The sequence below is a fragment of the Dipodomys merriami genome, unplaced genomic scaffold (assembly GCF_024711535.1).
Source record: "Dipodomys merriami isolate MVZ:Mamm:240054 unplaced genomic scaffold, mDipMer1.0.p SCAF_464, whole genome shotgun sequence".
NCBI classification, from domain to species: domain Eukaryota; kingdom Metazoa; phylum Chordata; class Mammalia; order Rodentia; family Heteromyidae; genus Dipodomys; species Dipodomys merriami.
Window position 1 is genome coordinate 850,098 of NW_027206029.1, and position 6,000 is coordinate 856,097.

At 38.8% G+C, this 6,000-nt stretch overlaps 1 protein-coding gene across 1 annotated transcript in view; it reads right to left on the minus strand.

The window, feature by feature from the left end:
* The window catches only part of LOC138808650 (tyrosine-protein kinase JAK1), a 75,215-nt gene extending 71,215 nt beyond the window's left edge, over window positions 1–4,000 (minus strand). The window contains exon 1 of the mRNA XM_069994909.1: window positions 3,870–4,000. The gene's annotated coding sequence lies outside the window, so the exon portion shown is untranslated. The remainder of the gene's footprint in view (window positions 1–3,869) is intronic.
* Window positions 4,001–6,000: the final 2,000 nt, after the last annotated feature.

Genomic DNA, 6,000 nt, shown 5'->3' on the forward strand with positions numbered 1-6,000 from the left:
TGTCCTATGAGTATATTCCCTGCCTTTGCATGCAGAAACCCCTGGTTACAGAAGATTTAAAAATCATATTCAACACTAACCAATTATTTGGTTAGTACTATGTGCCATGCACATAGTACATTCCTTTCCCTAGCTTCTAAGTCATTTGTTACCAGGGGTAGTATCTCATGATAGCCACTAATAGGCTGTAACATACATCTTGGTCTGTGGTCATCAGAAAGAAAGGATCATAGAGTTGAAGAAGTCAGGAGTAAAGTAGTATTTAGTAAAAGAGAGAATAACATAAAAGGGCAGCTGGCTGTTGAACAGATAGAAAGGCTTTAGGATGAAATGAATGAGAGGACAAAATTAGTAAGAAAGGCCAAAAACTCTAAAAGAGAGAAAGTGTTAGAAGAACCATATTAGGGAGAATAAAATACATACTCCAATCTAGATCTAATTTTTGAAATTACAGTACTTATCCTTGCATTAATATTTTGAGAATACTGTGTTGTCAATCCTCTGTCCAAAGAGCTTTAATACAGACCATATGGAATACTTAGCTCTTATTCATTCATTTTTTTCCCCTTTTGTTGGTTTTGGGGCTTGCATTCAGGGCCTAGGTGTTATCCCTAAGCTCAAGGCTAGTGATCTGTCACTTTGAGCCACAGCTCCACTTCAGTTTTCAAGTGGCTAATTGGAGATGAGTCTCACAGACTTTCCTGCCAGGGCTGATTTTGAACAGCAATCCTCAGATCTCGGCCTCCTAAGTAGCTAGAATTGCATATATGAACCAACAGTGCCCAGCCAGCCCTTTTTCTTTTTTTTTTTTTTTTAATTTTTTTAATTTTTTTTTTAGTTGTTTTATTTATTTTTTTTCAGCCCTTTTTCTTATAGGAAAGCAACTCCTTCAGTGGGTTCATACACCAGCATATCCTCTTTAATTAATTCTGAGGCAAAAAGCTTTGTCTCAAAAAGTTTCCTCCTGAACATCAAGTAATTCCCTGAAAATACTGAAACAATAATTCTATCTTTATATTTATGTATTTAATCTCATTAAATTGGAGATTCTAAGGCAGTTTATAAAAATAGCTTTAATAAAAACAAATATATGTTTTAAAAAAAAAAAACAGGACTAAGGAAAACCAACAAGGACCAAAAGTCAAGATTGATGTAAAGTTATTTACAGACTACAGCTTTTCACCTAAACATTAAGGATGTCCTGAGAACTTATAGTTCCTAAGGGCCAGAAATAAAACGATAAAAATGCATGCTCTAATCAGAAAAGGATAAAGAAAATGTTCCTTAAGGATGGAAACTTCTAGCCGGGCGCTGGTGGCTCACGCCTGTAATCCTAGCTACTCAGGAGGCTGAGATCTGAGGATCGCGGTTCAAAGCCAGCCCGGGCAGGAGAGACCGTGAGACTCCTATCTCCAATAAACCACTAGAAAACTGGAAGTGGCGCTGTAGCTCAAGTGGTAGAGCGCTCGCCTTGAGCTGAAGAGCTGAGGGACAGCGCCCAGGCCCAGAGTTCAAGCCCCATGACCGACAAAAAAAAAAAACAAAAAACAAAAGGATGGAAACTTCTGGCTATATACTACTGATTGATTGGAAATGAGTTTCACCAACTTTTCTGCCCAGGCTGGCTTCAAAACTCAATCCTTATATCTCAGCCTCCTGAGTAAGTTATGATTAAAGTTGTGAGCCACAGGCACCCAGCTAAGGAAGTCAAAATACTGAAACAAATTTGGAGGGGGCAGGCAATCTCTCCCAGAGCTTCTGGGAGAGGCTTCCAGGCCTCCTCCTAATTACTTGGAGATTTATTTTGCACTTACAATGTCAATACAGAGCATTTAGATTTAAAAAAAAGTCAGACATAAACCTAGAAGAAAAGGACTATATTTCTCTTCTTTCAGTTTTCTTCCATAAAGTCAAATTCATTCTTACCATTCCTCTGTCCTCTTCTACATTTGGAATTTACTTTCTTTTTTTTTTTTTTTTTGGTCCAGTCGTGGGGCCTGAACTCTGGGCCTGGGCGCTGTCCCTCAGCTCTTCAGCTCAAGGCTAGCGCTCTACCACTTGAGCCACAGTGCCACTTCTGGCTTTTTTCTTTTTTGCTTATGTGGTGCTGAGGAATCGAACCCAGGGCCTGAGGCATGCAAGGCAAGCACTCTACCACTGACCCACCTTCCCAGCCCCTGGAATTTACTTTCTTTGGGTACACTGGACCCAGTGGCCAGTTAGTCTAAGACCTCAAATGCTAATGAATCAAGGAAAGTATTTAGAAATTAAAAAATAAACAATTCTTATCCACTTACAAATGTAGTTGGAGAGATGAGTAACATAAAATTTTAGGAAACTATCAGAACGTATTAAGAAATATTACAATATTTGGTGAATGCTTTAGGGCTATAGATATGAGGCAGAAAATCTTACAGCTGTGAAAGATTAAGTGTAAACAACAGTTGGTGTTGTCAGTACAAAGTGATGATATAATTTATCATCCAAGTTTGGACACCAGAGAGAGGGAAGAACACCTCAAAGGAAAAGCCCAGGCAAACAGTGACACGTGGCCACTCCTAGCTCATCAATCTTCTACACTCCTATCTCACATACTTTGACACTGTAGCCCCCAAAATATCATATGGTACAGAGGCACAAAAAAAAAACCTACCTAATTTTATAAGCAAGAAAACACATGCCAGAGAGATTACTCAAGTAACTAACTCAAATGTACAAAGAATAACAGTTGACTGAGAATCACCCAGGTATATTGATTCTTAACCAAATGCACTTCCATTAAATAATTTAACTAATGATTGGGATCAGCCAAATATCAATGATGTGGACCTAAGTTCTCTCTTTTACAATAGGAGCAATAAAATTTTCAAATATCAGAGATAGGACTGAGATCTGAGGATCACAGTTTGAAACTGCCTGGGCAGAAAAGACCCTGTAAAACAGCTCCAGAAATGGAGCTGTGACACAAAGTGGTAGAATGCTAACCTTAAACAAAAGAGTTCAGCCGGGCGCTGGTGGCTCACGCCTGTAATCCTAGCTACTCAGGAGGCTGAGATCTGAGGATCGCGGTTCAAAGCCAGCCCGGGCAGGAGAGACCGTGAGACTCCTGTCTCCAATAAAAAACCACCAGAAAACCGGAAGTGGCGCTGTAGCTCAAGTGGTAGAGCGCTCGCCTTGAGCTGAAGAGCTGAGGGACAGCGCCCAGGCCCGGAGTTCAAGCCCCATGACCGACAAAAAAAAAAAAAAAAAAGAGTTCATGGATAGCTTCTAGACCAAGTGTTCAAGCACAACAACTACAAAAAAAAAAAATCTTCCTTAAGGTTTTAAATGCAAATATGCTTGTTTATATTTCTAAGCTACTTTGTTATTTCATTTTTTGCTATTTTATTCTAATACTCTAAGTATAGACAAAGGTTCTTTAAAAAAACGAATGCATGATTGGCTTATTCAAAACTGTGATAAAACATAATTCAATTTAATTCAGTTCATTCAGGCTCTCCACTTTAATATATTTACAACAATCTGTCTCCATTTACTGATTCCTAAAATAAGAACTCTAATACTGTCACTGCCTTACATTAAGTAATAAATGATCAGGGTATGTTTTATGTAATAACATGGCAATAAATGATCACCCAGTCTATGAAATCTCAAGCCCAACTGTACATCAAAATCATCTAGGATCTTTAAAAAAATATATGAGCTCCAGTCTCTAACTTGGCCTTACTGAATTAGGGTCTCCAAAGGTAGAATACATAAAATAATACTTTAATCCTCTAGATGAGTCTGAGGTACAGCCCTTCTAATCCCACCCCAAAATAGAACAACCCCAAACTCACAAGGTAAATACCAAGTAACAGTCAACTCACCGGCAACCACAGGACTCTATTCTCTCTTCTTCAACCCGTATGATTTCATCATAAATGCAGTAGTTTCTACTACTTACAGACAGCTAGGGACATGCAGACTGCCATCAGAAAGCAGCTGGGCAGATCTCTCTAACACCTCCTGATTTAGTCTATGTCAAAAGATAATTATAGAACTGATCATCAAAACAATAAAAATCAACATTTACTGTTTCTTACTATGGCACTAACTGTGCTAATCACTCTGCATGCATGGCCTCAATTGCCCCATTAACTCTGTAAATATTCTTGCCTTCATTTTACATTCTAGATTAAGTACAAATAGGTTTTCTCAAGACTGTACTCCTAGGGAGTAGCAGAGCAAGGATATGAGCCCACATCCTAAATTCTTGTGAATACACTCAACAACTAACCTAATATTCTCTTTGATTTCAAGAAGTGAGCTTCTACTTAGGCTACACAGAACGGCCTAGGATCCCACTGGAGTCTTAATGGAAAAGAATCCAATAATTAGCTCTTGGATTTTCAAGATTGAAACTGAACATTAGCATCAAAAAAAGGAAGCTGAGTCCCACTTCTACAATGTAAACTGCTCTTTACAAAAGCATTTTTTAAAGGATCAGCAGTGTCTCTGGAAAATAAAACACTTTAAGGTGAAAATTCATAAAAGGAATTTTCTTTTTTTTTTTTTTTTTTTTGTCGGTCGTGAGGCTTGAACTCTGGGCCTGGGCGCTGTCCCTCAGCTCTTCAGCTCAAGGCGAGCGCTCTACCACTTGAGCTACACCGCCACTTCCGGTTTTCTGGTGGTTTATTGGAGATAGGAGTCTCACGGTCTCTCCTGCCCGGGCTGGCTTTGAACTGTGATCCTCAGATCTCAGCCTCCTGAGTAGCTAGGATTACAGGCGTGAGCCACCAGCGCCCGGCAAAAGGAATTTTCTTATGTTCACTTTGGGGCCTTCATGACTGGTTGACTGAAAAGAAAATGGAGTTAATGCTTCAAATGCAAACAGATACCTTAAGTATTTCTTACTCTTTATCTGATCCACTTGATTCTGTTAAGATAAGGTAGCCGCATATTCTTCTGTGAAAACTAGGACTTATTTAAGTAAAAGTGAGGTGTTATTCACAATTATGCTAGGAAAATAGACTGAATACCGAACATCCTACTAATGATAGAATCAAAAGTGACAGAGTAGAAATCAACTGCCATGGGCTCATTCAACACTAGGGCGCTAGCTTCATTCAACAAATATATTTGTTTGTGTATCATGGGCAAAGATCTGCACCAGGAAATGAATGAAGATAAATGAAGATAAACTTACTATCAAAAGGGGCTGGGAAGGTGGCTCAGTGGTAGAGCACTTGCCTTGCATGCCTGAGGCCCTGGGTTCAATTCCTCAGCACCACATAAGAAAAAAGAAAAAAGCCAGAAGTGGCATTGTGGCTCAAATGGTACAGTGCTAGCCTTGAGCTGAAGAGCTGAGGGACAGCGCCCAGGCCCAGAGTTCAGGCCCCATGACCGGACCCAAAAATAAATAAATAAATAAAAAATAAAATAAAAAATAAACTTACTATCAAAAGATGCTAACTGAAAAAACTGACTGGTCATTCAACAGTTATATATGGGAACTTTATATTAAGTAGAAAAACCTATTATAAGGTATAAAAGGCAAACTGTAGAATAATATGTATGGTAAGATCCAATTTGAATGAATGAATGGTACATGGAACAGAATGAATCCTCTAAATCGAAAGTGAGTCAGGCAAACAATCTGGTAAGAAAATAGCATACATTAAAGAGGAGAATGGGTGGGACTAGAAAAAGGACACTTCAGGCAGAAAGTAAGTATGTATAGAGGTAGATTTAGAGCATGACCTTCTATAAGATTCAGTGTTAAAGGGAAGGAGAGGAGAGGCAGGAGGTAGGGGTGGCCAAAAATAACTCTACTGGAGTAAGAAAGAAATAGACCATAATCATTCCTCTATGTCATGTTGAAGAGCTAGGACATTATAATTAAAGTCAGATGAAGTCAATAAACAGTGCACTTGAGAAAGATCAATTTTCATAGGTCATTTAGAAGAGACAGGTAGAGACTAGCAATTTGGAAGCAAATGCAATGATGCAAATAAACAA